Raw genomic sequence first — 15,886 nt, 5'->3', positions numbered from 1 at the left:
ATGAAATATAAATATTTTTGATAAAGAAATGATTGAATAAATCCTCATGAAAAGAACTATTAAAATAAGTTCTTAATGTAGTTGAAAATTAAAATAACAGGAAGATAGAAGAAGGAGCACAACTATTAACCAACATATGGTTAAACTAAACAAATACTGGCTCTCTACAAATGATCATAAGGGCTAACAAAACTAGGTGGAAAAAATAACTAGAGTAAATCTAATGGAAGGAGGTAGTAGAGATATGTTGGTTAATGCATTGTTGTATTACTTGGGAAGAGAGTGGAGATATTTAACTTTAGGTCGAGTATGCATGCTAATGTTTAAAGTAACCACTAAAAAATGTACTAGACATAAAATATAAAACTTATAAAATAGTAGAGAAAAACAATTGGGAACATAGAAAATGTTTCAATCTATAGAAGACAAGTAAAAACAAAACATGTAAAAACATGGGGAAAAGAACAAATGACATAGTAGAAACAATATATTCGGGGGAGGAGTCAAGATGGCGGAGAAGTAGCAAGCTGAGACTGCTTCAGCTAGCCGGAGATCAGCTAGGTAGCTTATCTAAAGATTGCAAACACCTGAAAATCCATCGGCAGATTGAAGAGAAGAAGAACAGCAACTCTGGAAACAGAAAAACAACCACTTTCTGAAAGGTAGGACCGGCGGAGAAGTGAATCCAAAGCGAGGGGAAGATAGACCCCGGGGGGAGGGGCCGGCTCCCGGCAAGCAGCGGAGCAACCGCGCACAAAATCAGGACTTTTAAAAGTCTGTTCCGCTGAGGGACATCGCTCCAGAGGCTAAACCGGGGCGAAGCCCATGCGGGGTCAGCGTGGCCTCAGGTCCCACAGGGTCACAGAAGGATCGGGGGTGTCTGAGTGTCGCAGAGCTTGCGGGTATTGGAACAGGAAAGCCGGCTGCAGAGACAGAGCCGACAGTGAGCTCGCAGCTCGGGGTGACCTTGAACCGGTCGCAGGCTCGGTGAGCTCGGAGCGCGGCCGGAGGTCAGGCAGACGGGAGTGACTGGGCGCTGTTCTCTGAGGGCGCACTGAGGAGTGGGGCCCCGGGCTCTCGGCTCCTCCGGGCCGGAGACCAGGAGGCCGCCATTTGTATTCCCGCCCTCCGGAACTCTACGGAAAGCGCTCAGGGAACAAAAGCTCCTGAAAGCAAACCCGAGTGGATTACTCACCCCAGCCCCGGGTAAGGGCGGTGTAATTCCGCCTGGGGCAAAGACACTTGAGAATCACTACAACAGGCCCCTCCCCCAGAAGATAAACAAGAAATCCAGCCGAGACCAAGGTCACCTAACAAGGAGTGCGGTTTCAATACCAAGGAGAGCAGCAGAATCCCAGAGGAGGAGAAAGCCAAGCACGGAACTCATGGCTTTTTTCCTGTGATTTTTTTTAGTCTTGCAGTTAATTTAATTTTTTCTTTTTCATTTTTTTTTTTTTCTTTCTTCTCGCCTTCGGGTAAATTTTTTTTTTTTTTAACTGTTACCTTTTTCTTTTTTAACGATTTTTTACTAGTTTATCTAATATATATATTTTTTCTTTTTTACATTTTTCTCAGGTGTTTTCTTTTTTAAAATTTTTTTTTCTTTTTTTTTTTTCTTTTCTTTGTTCTTTTTTTTTCTTTCTTCCTTTTTGAACCTTTTTTTAAACCCTTTCTCCCCACTCACGATTTTGGATCTCTTCTAATTTGGTTAAAGCATATTTTCCTGGGGTTGTTGCCACCCTTTTAGTATTTTACTTGCCCCTTCATTTACTCTTATCTGGCCAAAATGACAAGACGTAAAAATTCAACACAAAAAAAAGAACAAGAGGCAGTACCGAAGGCTAGGGACCTAATCAATACAGACATCGGTAATATGTCAGATCTAGAGTTCAGAATGACAATTCTCAAGGTTCTAGCCGGGCTCGAAAAAGGCATGGAAGATATTAGAGAAACCCTCTCGAGAGATATAAAAGCCCTTTCTGGAGAAATAAAAGAACTAAAATCTAACCAAGTTTAAATCAAAAAAGCTATTAATGAGGTGCAATCAAAAATGGAGGCTCTAACTGCTAGGATAAATGAGGCAGAAGAAAGAATTAGTGATATAGAAGACCAAATGACAGAGAATAAAGAAGCTGAGCAAAAGAGGGACAAACAGCTACTGGACCACGAGGGCAGAATTCGAGAGATAAGTGACACCATAAGACGAAACAACATTAGAATAATTGGGATTCCAGAAGAAGAAGAAAGAGAGAGGGGAGCAGAAGGTATACTGGAGAGAATTATTGGGGAGAATTTCCCCAATATGGCAAAGGGAATGAGCATCAAAATTCAGGAGGTTCAGAGAACGCCCCTCAAAATCAATAAGAATAGGCCCACACCCCGTCACCTAATAGTAAAATTTACAAGTCTCAGTGACAAAGAGAAAATCCTGAAAGCAGCCCGGGAAAAGAAGTCTGTAACATACAATGGTAAAAATATTAGATTGGCTGCTGACTTATCCACAGAGACCTGGCAGGCCAGAAAGAGCTGGCATGATATTTTTAGAGCACTAAACGAGAAAAACATGCAGCCCAGAATACTATATCCAGCTAGGCTATCATTGAAAATAGAAGGAGAGATTAAAAGCTTCCAGGACAAACAACAACTGAAAGAATTTGCAAATACCAAACCAGCTCTACAGGAAATATTGAAAGGGGTCCTCTAAGCAAAGAGAGAGCCTACAAGTGGTAGATCAAAAAGGAACAGAGACCATATACAATAACAGTCACCTTACAGGCAATACAATGGCACTAAATTCATATCTCTCAATAGTTACCCTGAATGTTAATGGGCTAAATGCCCCTGTCAAAAGACACAGGGTATCAGAATGGATAAAAAAACAAAACCCATCTATATGTTGCCTCCAAGAAACTCATTTTAAGCCCGAAGACACCTCCAGATTTAAAGTGAGGGGGTGGAAAAGAATTTACCATGCTAATGAACATCAGAAGAAAGCAGGAGTGGCAATCCTTATATCAGATCAATTAGATTTTAAGCCAAAGACTATAATAAGAGATGAGGAAGGACACTATATCATACTCAAAGGGTCTGTCCAACAAGAAGATTTAACAATTTTAAATATCTATGCCCCCAACGTGGGAGCAGCCAACTATATAAACCAATTAATAAAAAAATCAAAGAAACACATCAACAATAATACAATAATAGTAGGGGACTTTAACACTCCCCTCACTGAAATGGACAGGTCATCCAAGCAAAAGATCAGCAAGGAAATAAAGGCCTTAAACGACACACTGGACCAGATGGACATCACAGATATATTCAGAATATTTCATCCCAAAGCAACAGAATACACATTCTTCTCTAGTGCACATGGAACATTCTCCAGAATAGATCACATCCTCGGTCCTAAAACAGGACTCAACCGGTATCAAAAGATTGGGATCATTCCCTGCATATTTTCAGACCACAATGCCCTAAAGCTAGAACTCAACCACAAAAGGAAGTTTGGAAAGAACCCAAACACATGGAGACTAAATAGTATCCTTCTAAAGAATGAATGGGTCAACCGGGAAATTAAAGAAGAATTGAAAAAAATCATGGAAACAAATGATAATGAAAATACAACGGTTCAAAATCTGTGGGACACAACAAAGGCAGTCCTGAGAGGAAAATATATAGCGGTACAAGCCTTTCTCAAGAAACAAGAAAGGTCTCAGGTACACAACCTAACCCTACACCTAAAGGAGCTGGAGAAAGAACAAGAAAGAAACCCTAAGCCCAGCAGGAGAAGAGAAATCATAAAGATCAGAGCAGAAATCAATGAAATAGAAACCAAAAAAACAATAGAACAAATCAACAAAACTAGGAGCTGGTTCTTTGAAAGAATTAATAAAATTGATAAACCCCTGGCCCGACTTATCAAAAAGAAAAGAGAAAGGACCCAAATAAATAAAATCATGAATGAAAGAGGAGAGATCACAACTAACACCAAAGAAATACAAACTATTATAAGAACATACTATGAGCAACTCTACGCCAATAAATTTGACAATCTGGAAGAAATGGATGCATTCCTAGAAACATATAAACTACCACAACTGAACCAGGAAGAAATAGAAAGCCTGAACAGACCCATAACCAGTAAGGAGATTGAAACAGTCATTAAAAATCTCCAAACAAACAAAAGCCCAGGGCCAGACGGCTTCCCGGGGGAATTCTACCAAACATTTAAAGAAGAACTAATTCCTATTCTCCTGAAACTGTTCCAAAAAATAGAAATGGAAGGAAAACTTCCAAACTCATTTTATGAGGCCAGCATCACCTTGATCCCAAAACCAGACAAGGATCCCACCAAAAAAGAGAGCTATAGACCGATATCCTTGATGAACACAGATGCGAAAATACTCAACAAAATACTAGCCAATAGGATTCAACAGTACATTAAAAAGATTATTCACCACGACCAAGTGGGATTTATTCCAGGGCTGCAAGGTTGGTTCAACATCCGCAAATCAGTCAATGTGATACAACACATCAATAAAAGAAAGAACAAGAACCATATGATACTCTCAATAGATGCTGAAAAAGCATTTGACAAAGTACAGCATCCCTTCCTGATCAAAACTCTTCAAAGTGTAGGGATAGAGGGCACATACCTCAATATCATCAAAGCCATCTATGAAAAACCCACCGCAAATATCATTCTCAATGGAGAAAAACTGAAAGCTTTTCCGCTAAGGTCAGGAACACGGCAGGGATGTCCATTATCACCACTGCTATTCAACATAGTACTAGAGGTCCTAGCCTCAGCAATCAGACAACAAAAGGAAATTAAAGGCATCCAAATCGGCAAAGAAGAAGTCAAATTATCACTCTTCGCAGATGATATGATACTATATGTGGAAAACCCAAAAGACTCCACTCCAAAACTGCTAGAACTTATACAGAAATTCAGTAAAGTGTCAGGATATAAAATCAATGCACAGAAATCAGTTGCATTTCTCTACACCAACAGCAAGACAGAAGAAAGAGATATTAAGGAGTCAATCCCATTTACAATTGCATCCAAAACCATAAGATACCTAGGAATAAACCTAACCAAAGAGACACAGAATCTATACTCAGAAAACTATAAAGTACTCATGAAAGAAATTGAGGAAGACACAAAGAAATGGAAAAATGTTCCATGCTCCTGGATTGGAAGAATAAATATTGTGAAAATGTCTATGCTACCTAAAGCAATCTACACATTTAATGCAATTCCTATCAAAGTACCATCCATCTTTTTCAAAGAAATGGAACAAATAATGCTAAAATTTATATGGAACCAGAAAAGACCTCGAATAGCCAAAGGGATATTGAAAAAGAAAGCCAACGTTGGTGGCATCACAATTCCAGACTTCAAGCTCTATTACAAAGCTGTCATCATCAAGACAGCATGGTACTGGCACAAAAACAGACACATAGATCAATGGAACAGAATAGAGAGCCCAGAAATAGACCCTCAAATCTATGGTCAACTCATCTTCGACAAAGCAGGAAAGAATGTCCAATGGAAAAAAGACAGCCTCTTCAATAAATGGTGCTGGGAAAATTGGACAGCCACATGCAGAAAAATGAAATTGGACCATTTCCTTACACCACACACAAAAATAGACTCAAAATGGATGAAGGACCTCAATGTGCGAAAGGAATCCATCGAAATCCTTGAGGAGAACACAGGCAGCAACCTCTTCGACCTCTGCCGCAGCAACATCTTCCTAGGAACAACGCAAAAGGCAAGGGAAGCAAGGGAAAAAATGAACTATTGGGATTTCATCAAGATCAAAAGCTTTTGCACAGCAAAGGAAACAGTTAACAAAATCAAAAGACAACTGACAGAATGGGAGAAGATATTTGCAAACGACATATCAGATAAAGGACTAGTGTCCAGAATCTATAAAGAACTTAGCAAACTCAACACCCAAAGAACAAATAATCCAATCAAGAAATGGGCAGAGGACATGAACAGACATTTCTGTAAAGAAGACATCCAGATGGCCAACAGACACATGAAAAAGTGCTCCATATCACTCGGCATCAGGGAAATACAAATCAAAACCACAATGAGATATCACCTCACACCAGTCAGAATGGCTAAAATCAACAAGTCAGGAAATGACAGATGCTGGCGAGGATGTGGAGAAAGGGGAACCCTCCTACATTGTTGGTGGGAATGCAAGCTGGTGCAGCCACTCTGGAAAACAGCATGGAGGTTCCTCAGAATGTTGAAAATAGAACTGCCCTATGACCCAGCAATTGCACTATTGGGCATTTACCCTAAAGATACAAATGTAGTGATCCAAAGGGGCACATGCACCCGAATGTTTATAGCAGCAATGTCCACAATAGCCAAACTATGGAAAGAACCTAGATGTCCATCAACAGATGAATGGATCAAGAAGATGTGGTATATATACACAATGGAATACTATGCAGCCATCAAAAGAAATGAAATCTTGCCATTTGCGACAACATGGATGGAACTAGAGCGAATCATGCTTAGCGAAATAAGTCAAGCAGAGAAAGACAACTATCATATGATCTCCCTGATATGAGGAAGTGGTGATGCAACATGGAGGCTTAAGTGGGTAGGAGAAGAATCAATGAAACAAGATGGGATTGGGAGGGAGACAAACCATAAGTGACTCTTAATCTCACAAAACAAACTGAGGGTTGCTGGGGGGAGGGGGTTTGGGAGAAGAGGGTGGGATTATGGACATTGGGGAGGGTATGTGCTTTGGTGAGTGCTGTGAAGTGTGTAAACCTGGTGATTCACAGACCTGTACCCCTGGGGATAAAAATATATGGTTATAAAAAATAAAAATTAAAAAAAAAAAGAAAGAAACAATATATTCTAAGGATAAATAGTGTAGCCACATGTTATGCATATATGAGTCATGCCTAAAGAAACATAAAAACACAGGTTAAGGGGTGCCTGGGTGGCTCAGTGGGTTAAGCGTCTGCCTTCAGCTCAGGTCATGATCCCAGGGTCCTGGGATCAAGCCCCACGTTAGGGCTCTCTGCTCGGCAGGGAGCCTGCTTCCTCCTCTTTCTCTGCCTGCCTCTCTGCCTACTTGTGATCTCTCTCCCTCTGTCAAATAAATAAATAAAATCTTTAAAAAAACACAGGTTAAAAGTAAAGCAATAGAAACATATATATGGGAAAATACTATCAAAATAATGTAGTAAAGCTATAACGTACAGAGTGGACTATAAGACAAACATTTTTCTTTGGGATAAAAATATCATTACATTAAAAATAAAGTATATTCAATGGAAAAATACCAATTCTAAATTTTTATGTGTGAGATAACATTGACTCAAAATATATAAGACAAATTTGAATTAGAAGGAGAATGTAACACACCCATTGATTCTCAATGAATGAAAGAACAATCAGAACGATTTGTATGATTAAAATAAGTAATCAGGAAAATGCTACTAATATCAATTAGACACCATTACATGCTCATCAGAATGGCAAGAAACCCAAATGATAAGGGGAGCTAAGAGATACATAGATCTCTATATAGATAGATATATATGTATCTGTATATATATAGACTTAATCACCTCTTAGTAAAACACATTTTTTACAAAAAATAAGTGATCATGTGCTAAGTCATAAAACAAATCTCAAGACACATAAATATTTCATATCCTTCAAACCATCTTTTTCAATATGAGGCATTAAATTAGATTATAGCAAAGTTTTACATGTAAAAATTAAAAACCCTACTATAAAAATTTCAAGAAACAAAGAAAAACAATAATGAATATTAGGACTGAACAACACTGAAAGCGCTCACAGAATATGAAATCTTTCAGTGGGACACTCAAGTGGTACTTGGAAGGAAATTGCTAGCTATAACGAAACCTTAATGTTAGCCTTAAAAAAATAAAAGCTTAAACTAATCTATCTCAAGAAACCAGAAGAAACACATAGTACCCCAAGTAAAGTAAAGAAAAAGATAATTGACATTTGTGGGAAAGGCAGGGGTGCAGCAGTGACAGGAGCACCTCTGGCTTCTACTTCTGTTTCCTACTTTCCTTCCACCTCCAACCAAGCATGGACATCCTGAAACCACCCTGCTCCCTCCACTCCCTGCCACTACTCATGATGCCTATTAGTCCCTGAACTGTGTGCTCCTCCATCTGGCCCATAGTTGGTGGAGATCTGATGAGCTTCTAATAAAAAAGGAATAAGTATGGATGGATGGGAGGGAGAGAGGGAAGGAAGAATGAAAGAAAAAAAAGTTATCCAAACAAATGCAAAAATTGGTGACACAGAAAACAAAAAAATAAAAAATACATATGATAAACAAAACCTAAAACAGGTTACTTTGACAACACTTATAATATAGAAAAGGAGCCCCTGATAAGTTTAATAAAGAAAAAGAGACAAAATGGGGTGAACAACTGGGGATAGGGGTAGGAATACAGATTAAATAAGATTGGCCAAAAAATGTTTATTTTTGAACTGGATAATTTGTACTTGAAGTTCCATTAAACTATTTTCTGTGTGTGTGTGTGTGTGTGTGTGTCAGAATATGTGTGTGTGTGTGTGTGTGTGTGTGTGTGTTATAATCACTACCATCTTGTAAAGAACAGATTATAGGGTGACAAGAGTAGAGAGGTCTGAGAAGTAGTTTAAATTGGGAACTCCTCTATGAACACAGATACAAAGAATCATGAAAAAATAATAGTTAAACTAATACATGCATTTAAAAATCATTATCAAGTCTGATTTTTTTCAAGGAATGTAAAAGATGACCTACATTAGAGAAAACTATTAATGTAATTAACTGTATTAATAGATTGAAGGAGAGAAATCATGCAATCATCTTAATAGGGGACAAAAGAAAAGTTGCAAAACTTCAATACATTTATAAACACACACATACACACCTTAGAAAACTACTAATAAAATGTACAGTAGGTATATCTATATTTATTACTGTTCATTGTCAATTGTTTGTCCTTTCTAGAAAATCTTATAGAAACTCCCATATTATGAGTTCTGCCTTCATAAGATAGGAATCAAAACTTAAATTACCAGTGTTTTGGAGCTAGAATCAGACTAGTGACCTAAGAAACACCAATCACACAAACATGCACACACACACACATGCATGCATTTCCAACAGTAAACTTCAGTTCAGTTCAGAAGTGTCAACATGAGGAAACAAGATCTTCATGGAGTTTCTATTTTTACTGTGGTGGTTGTAGTGTAGGTGATGGCAAAGTTACCTTGCTTTTAGTGGTCATATTGGCCACTAAATACATAAAAGAGTGCTTAACCTCAAAGGTAATCAGGAAAATGCCACTAATATCAATCAGACACAATTACATGCTCATCAGAATGGCAAAAAAATACTGTAATACTAGAAAGTTAACAAAACTGTGGAGAAATGAGCCTTTCATACCCTGCCAGTGGGATTATAAATTGTTACAACCCATTAAGATTGTAATTTGGTCCTATCTGAAAAAAAAAACGTTAAAAATGTACAACTGCTACAAATAAAAAAAAATTATCTGTAAGTACATACCCTACAAAAACTCAAACCTGTTTTCAAGATGTGTACAAGAATGTTTATTCTTGGGGTGCCTGGGTGGCTCAGCAGGGTAAGCCTCTGCCTTCAGCTCAGGTCATGATCCCAGGGTCCTGGGATTGAGTCCTACATCGGGCTCTCTGCTCAGCAGGGGACCTGCTTCCTCCTCTCCCTCTGCCTGCCTCTCTGCCTACTTGTGATCTCTCTCTCTCAAATAAACAAACAAACAAATAAATAAATAAAATCTTTAAAAAAGAATGTTTATTGTTATCAGTGTTTATAATAGCAAAAAATTTAGAAAGAGCCTAAATGAACATTGGCAAGATAATTGGACAAATATATAAATAAAAAATATGCATACACTGAAATACTGTATAGCAGTTAAAATAAATGAATTAGAGTTAAATGTATCAAAAACAATAACTTCTGATACATGGTTGAAAAAAATTATAAAATAATACACAAGCTATGATCCATTTTATAATTTGAAATATATTTATAATTTGAAAACCACTATGTGTTATTTATTGTAATATTTGCTATTCCGTGTGATATATACATTTTTAGTTATAAGTCTAGAATATGTGTAGAAATGATCAAAAAAAGAAAATTCATTGTTTTAATTATCTCTAATTGGGGAGAGAGTGAGAGAGAAAAATGAAATCAGGAAAAGGTACATAGGGGACTTCATCTATATCACCAAAGATTTTTTTATTATGAGAAATAACATGGAAAAATTTTTAAGATTTAAAAAAGCTAGGTTATGGGTATCCATTTTTAACATTATTTTTTGTATAGTCAGAATTATTGGGGGAAATCATATAGCGATTATTTGTTCCATAAGTATACCATGACCTTTGGCCAAAAGCAATCAACTTTGACCTGACCATTCTAACAATGAAATAAATTCCTTCTTTGCAAATTGAATCCTTGTATACTCTCAAAAAATGATGGCCTCCAAACTGACAAATAAATGTCATTGTTTTGTGAGGCATTTAAATAAAATATCCCAGATAATAAACTTAAATCTGCCCCCTGGGAAAGGCACTACACTAGGCAAAGATGACTTTTTTTTTTTTTTAAGATTTTTTTTTTATTTATTTACTTGAGAGAGAGACTGTGAGAGACAGCATGAACGAGGAGAAGGTCAGAGAGAGAAGTAGACTCCCCATGGAGCTGGGAGTCCGATGCGGGACTCGATCCCGGGACTCCAGGATCATGACCTGAGCCGAAGGCAGTCGTCCAACCAACTGAGCCACCCAGGCGTCCCTAGGCAAAGATGACTTATAGCACTTGGGGAAGAATTTCTGGTTTAGTGTTAGACCCTGAATGTCTTCAATTCTCTAACACTGTGCAGTGTATCAAAGCAGGCTTCTAGAAAGGGACTACAAGTCTGATTTAATTCTAGCAGGTTCTATGGCTAAGGTACTTGGCAATTGCATTACAGTAAAGGCATTCATTGCCTCATAGGTAGACCACTGCCCCCTTATTTTCCCCCCTTTGCTCTTTGCCTTCTTACCATCATTCTGAATTTTGAAGAAATATAATCCACCTGTCCCTTTCAATTGCTTTTAGTCCTTGAAATAGTCTTATTAGCATTGTTTATGTGGCCTTTCCATCTATTTCACATAAAAGTAGCCAGGAGATTTCTGGGCATGGATTCCTAGGCAAAACCCCATAGACGTGGACTCCTAACTATGTTGCATCTGGGAGTATAGTATCTTATAGAATAAGAGGAAACTGACAGCTCAAGAGGCTTTCAAAATAGACAAAGGCTCCCCTTCATTCTGTGACTTAACTACTTGTAAGTGAGGTCTTAAAATGAACATAGCCACTTTTTCCAGTGCTAGGCAGGAAACAGGTACAACAATTTCAAGCCCACTGACACCAGGAAAGAGGTCTCTGTGCTAATTTCTTTTTAATCAACACCAATTTCTTCTTTTATGGTCTTTGGATACTCTGGTAACTTTGCATGATTTTCACAAACAGTAGTCAGACTAAAACATATACCATCTGTTAAAAAGAATCATGATTATATCTTTTATGAATTCATATTCATAGCCTCTTTCTTCTTTTTTTTTTTTCATTAGGCTATTTGATTAGTTCTCTTATTGTATTACTTGCCTCATAGCCTGGCTGTCCACTGTATACCCTGGGAAGTTTCTCTGTCGACAAGTAGCAGCTGACAGTTTTTACCAAGCAGGTATCTTAACAGTTAAAGCATCCCTGGGAAGAGTGACGTTGACAATACCTAGAATTGGCATTTTAAGTTTCCCAGTTGTTCTCATTCTGACTCTACTAACATGCTCTTTGTCCTCCTTATTTTCTCACTAGCTTTATCAGTACATTAAGATAGACCCTGGGTCCCTGAACCTGTGGCATGTCAAAATCTGGGGCCTTAGGAAGGAGTTTAGCTTAGAAGGTGTTTCAGACTAGGAGAGCATCCAAATTTTCTCAGCTGTTAGCTTTCTTTTTTTTTCCAGCTTTACTGAGTTATGATTGTCAAATAAAAATCGTATACATTTAAGTTGTACAATGTGATTTGTAAAGATGTATAATGTGATCATTTAATATATGTATACACTGTGAAATAATTACCACAATCAAATTAACACTTCTATCACCTCATATAGTCACCTGTGTTTGTGTGTGTGTGTGGTAAGAACACTTAAGATCTACTCTTTTAGAGAATTATCAACTGTCACCTTTCTACATTCCTTTCCAATCACTGGTCATATGCATAGCATTCCATTTCTAAGCCGGTATCCCACTTTCTCTGCATTCTGATTCAAAGGCTCTTGAGAGACCAGGGAAAATTTCCACTTGCCAAGAGTCATTGCTCACTGGTGAGGAATAAACATAACCAATTTAAGAGAGAAGAGGCAATGAAACTGCATTTTCACTAATTTTTTTGCAACATTCTCTTCATTGTTACCTATACCATTCTTTCCATACATGGATTGAGAAAATGGTGTAAATTCTTCTAAAAATAGAAAGTCATAGAAGGTCATACAGCCTTGGATAATTCAAGTTGGAATTGTATCCCTTTTCTGTCTCCTGGAAGAGCATGGATATAGGATTGGTGTTACTGCTGAGGAGCACCATGTATTTTTTTTTTTTATACCATCAAGCTTTATTTGTTACAAATGGTTAATGGAAGACTTTCATTTGTGATGCCTATAAAATTCCCATTGTAATCAGTTTCCAATGTATATCTGTACTCTTTAATAAATTTTCTTTCTCTGACTTTTCCCACAGAAACATCTACTACTGTTTGCTTTCATCTATCTGCCCAATTCCCTATTGTCACATCTCTTTATATTCATAAGTGTCAAAGCCACCCAAACTAGTAGCCCAATGGACTTACTAAACTTGCTATTCCATAGTATCTCCTAAAGAAAGCTACTTTACTCTTTGTCTGCATGGCTTGCTACTAATGTTTCATATCATTTCAGTAAACACTTTAAAAAGGAATTGTATCAGTTCTTATGCTAGGTGCTAGAGATACAGAAATGTATCAGACATATTCTCTAACTTTGAAGGACTTTCAGTCAAGTGGAGGAGTACAGTTATAATTTTCCCCTCAAATTTAATTTGTGCCATCTCATTTATTCTTGCATTTAACAAATAGTTGTTAGTCTACCATGTGCCAAACATTGATAAGGTATTGGTGATATGAAGATTAACAAAACAGATACAGCCCTTAATGGAGCATTTTTAAAAATTTTATTTATTTATTTTGACAGAGAGAGATCACAAATAGGCAGAGAGGCAGGCAGAGAGAGAGGGAGAAGCAGGCTTCCCGCTGAGCAGAGAGCCCCATGTGGGGCCCGATCTCAGGACCCTGAGCTGAAGACAGAGGCTTTAACCCAAGAGCCACCCAGGTGCCCCAATGGAGCTTTTTGTCAAACTCAGGATCTATGTCTGTGAAGGTCAGTGTTTGCGTAAGGATTACAATGGCTGCAAAGGGTTATGGGTGATACTGGTTCAATGTTCAAACTGGCACCACAGTTTTTCTTCTTTACGGACAAGAAACTTGTCCCTATTTCCTTAAGAAAGTATTCTGGACCAAAATTCCATTTGGCTAAAAGTGATTCAAGAACCCAGCCAGCGCTAATTTTCATCTACTTGCCCAAGTAGTCTGTAGTCTCAGGAGAGCTGGGTTTGTTGCTTCAGCTAGTTGTTAAAGTCAGACAACTTTCTGATGTTTCACCCAAAAAATCATCCCTGACTGAGGGTCAATTGTCACAGTATACTAAGTTGTGCAGGAAAAAGAAATTTTAAAACACCATTAATGTGCTTCCCAGTCAGAGTGATCATAGCTATTCTACCTTGTAACAAGATAGAAGTGCAGCTAAAAATAGCCTGAAGTTTATTTGATTAAAGTCTGCCCTCCATATCAGGAAAGCCATTCTGTTATTTCTACTTAATCGTGGAGGAGAAAAACAAGCAAGTAGAATACAAAACTTCAAGAGATAGAATATCTGGATTGTTTGAAATGTCTGAAGGGCCTCTGCATACCCATTTGCGCCAACTTGGGTGGGGAAGGAGCAGGGAGAGTAGCTGGTTTGGGTAGGGGCTACATATATGTTTCCATAATATTCCTGCATTTAGGTATCTGTTTGCACATGTGTGTTCGTGAAGTGCCTGGGATAGCATGTGGACTATTTTTTATCAAGTGTGCATTTTTTTGTGTGCATGTATATTTTTCTGAATGTATTTGTGGATACTGGTGTATAAGTGAGAGTAAATGAGAGTGTATGAATATAAATGTGTGTTCATAGAGTAGCTTTTGTCACTTTCTTACAAAAGTCCTCATTCATCACTAGTTCCCAGTAAAACAAAGAGAGAGCTGCATATCCCTGATGAATCTGGTTATCTCCAGTGGCCTATAAGCTCTCTGAATATAGGGAATCCTAGAAACCCTTAATGCAATGTTGAATGACCAACTGAACAATAGTTTTAACACATGCATGGATCTAAAGCTGTGGGCGTTAGTAAACATGTTGAGAGGGCATAATCTAGAAATACAGGCTTTCCTGATGTCCTTGTGAGATACCTGTCTCCTCCACCCCTCATACATCAAACTTGCCCCTTACTGAGCTCTCCCTATGTGTCAAGTATTCTATTAAATGCCAGGGAAGCCATGAAGACTTTGTACTTGCCCTTAAGGGATATACAAGGAGTCTGTTATATTTCTGTACCCTCTTTTCTCCACACTTGAAAAGCAAAGTTCAGGCCCGGCCTCACAACCACTCATGATTCCCTCTGCTGAAAACTAGCCTACTTCTCCAAATAACTCATAGACCTTGCCTGACTGAAAGAAGAGCCATGTAAAGTCAACATACCTAAACCAACTCTTAGCCTCAAGTCTTTTCCCACTTGTAGTCCATCTTGTACAGACTGCTAGGTAATTCTAAATCATTCTAAAACAATACTTGTATATATTTACTGCCCTATTAATATCCACTCAATCATTCTATATTACCCACAGGCAAATTCTGTCACATCCTTATACAATTGTTTATATTTACCAACAGGTCTAAAGAAGTCTTGTCCCCTGCTAACTAGTAGTCCCACTGAAGATACACAGAAAAAAATCCAAGTAGTGATCATGGACATTTCATATTTTTTTTGGATATTTCTTTTTTGATTTTAAGATTCTTATTTTCCATACAAAGTCACTCATTCAATAAAGATTCTTTGAGCATCTATTAACTGCCAGGCATATTGAGCATATAATAGCTTATTTCCCTTCATGAAAATTATTCAGATATCTGATACATAGTAGGTATTAACTGGGTGGTCCTTTAGGATGGGGTCTCCTGTCTCAACACTACTACATTCTTTGCTTTGGCAGCAAGGGATAATGGAAGGAGAAGGGAAGTCACTGAAGATGACACTTGAGTCTCCCTTTACTACCTCTGCTATATCCTGCCCTATTCCTTGACTTTCCTCTGAAGTTTTCCCTGCTCACATCTGTAGAAGAAAGTTTCCAAAAGTGGTTTTGACTCTTTCTCCAAATATTTTGCATTACCATTGCCAGTCCATTACCCCCAACGAGTAGGGCCTTTTTGCAAGGAACAGATTTCTTGGATGATACTGCAGGCTGCTGACACTTTGAGAGGGTTTACCACAATGCTCTCCTCACGTAACCTATCTCTGTTAATATGTATGGAGTGCTGACAAAATATGAAGAGAGAAGTCAGGGAAAATTTGAGCATAGGGATACAAGTTTAATTTTGAAAGATGTGTTGTGGAAAGAAGGGAAGGGTAGTCCTCACTACATG

General features: G+C 37.9%; 1 protein-coding gene and 1 long non-coding RNA gene across 4 annotated transcripts in view; one reads left to right on the top strand and one right to left on the bottom strand.

Annotated features, from left to right (window-relative positions):
* Positions 1-15,886, top strand: part of LOC309856038 — a 1,055,650-nt gene that overhangs the window by 34,153 nt on the left and 1,005,611 nt on the right. The window contains exon 2 of the long non-coding RNA XR_014307038.1: positions 10,711-10,833. This is a non-coding gene — a long non-coding RNA (uncharacterized lncRNA). The remainder of the gene's footprint in view (positions 1-10,710; positions 10,834-15,886) is intronic.
* GABRA3 (gamma-aminobutyric acid type A receptor subunit alpha3) overlaps positions 1-15,886 on the bottom strand; it is a 387,573-nt gene that overhangs the window by 136,684 nt on the left and 235,003 nt on the right. The window lies entirely within an intron of this gene.

Source organism: Mustela nivalis, assembly GCF_964662115.1.
Source record: "Mustela nivalis genome assembly, chromosome: X".
Taxonomy (NCBI): domain Eukaryota; kingdom Metazoa; phylum Chordata; class Mammalia; order Carnivora; family Mustelidae; genus Mustela; species Mustela nivalis.
Note: the sequence above shows the minus strand (reverse complement) of the source record. Positions and strands in the feature narration are given on the sequence as shown.